Source organism: Alligator sinensis, unplaced genomic scaffold (genome assembly GCF_000455745.1).
Source record: "Alligator sinensis unplaced genomic scaffold, ASM45574v1 scaffold895_1, whole genome shotgun sequence".
Lineage (NCBI taxonomy): Eukaryota > Metazoa > Chordata > Crocodylia > Alligatoridae > Alligator > Alligator sinensis.
Window position 1 is genome coordinate 1,993,836 of NW_005842149.1, and position 850 is coordinate 1,994,685.

The following is an 850-nucleotide window of genomic DNA, read 5'->3' on the forward strand; positions in this document are numbered from 1 at the left end:
AGCTGTGCACAGAGCTGCCCGTGCTGGGAGCACAGCTGTGTGCACATGGAGCAGCTTGTGGGATCACGCTTTGGTGGGGGGCGTTGAACTGGATTTGTTTTGGCTGTTTTTCCTAGCAGGTTGTATCATAGTAATATCCCCAGCAAATTTCCCCAGGAGAGAAAGTGTGAGAGCGTGTACGTCTGTGTGTATGTGTGTGTGTCTGTTTTAAACTCAGTCACTCTGTCCCAGAAAGACAGCATCCCAGTCGCTGTAACTGCTTTCAACTTCACCCTTCCAAATAGCACGGCAATGATGGGCGGATCCAGGATTTTGAGAAAAAGGGTGCAGATGGTGTCGTACACGTTTCTCCAGTTAAAAAGAAACGAGAAGCTTCACTAATCAGTTAGGGGCCTGGAGCTATATTTACTCAATTTAAAATGGAAGAAAAAAACCCCCAAACCCTTTATTGGAATGCCCATGAAAACTTGCGATGTCCTCTATTACCTAGAAATCCCAACTAGACCAAGAATAACCCCAAGACACCGTGTCATTAGTCCTGTAGTCATACAACCAAGCCTCCCCTTCTGGCCCCGCTGCCGGTGACCTGCGCGGCCCCTCACAGCGCGGACGGCCGCGTCCCCCGGGAGCTGCCACGCGCCGCAGCGCCTCTTTCTAGCCGCAGTTCACACCGGGTCTCGAGTCACTCCGGCGAGGGCGCCCTTCCCACCTGTGGGACCGGGGCGAGGACAAGGAGCGGCGCAGCCGAGCCCTGCCTCCCTGTTTGCAACTTCGGCACCGGAGCCCCTGGAGGGAGGGCGGGAGGAGGAGGAGGAGGAGGGGCCGCCCCGCTCCGCCCCGCCCCGCCCCG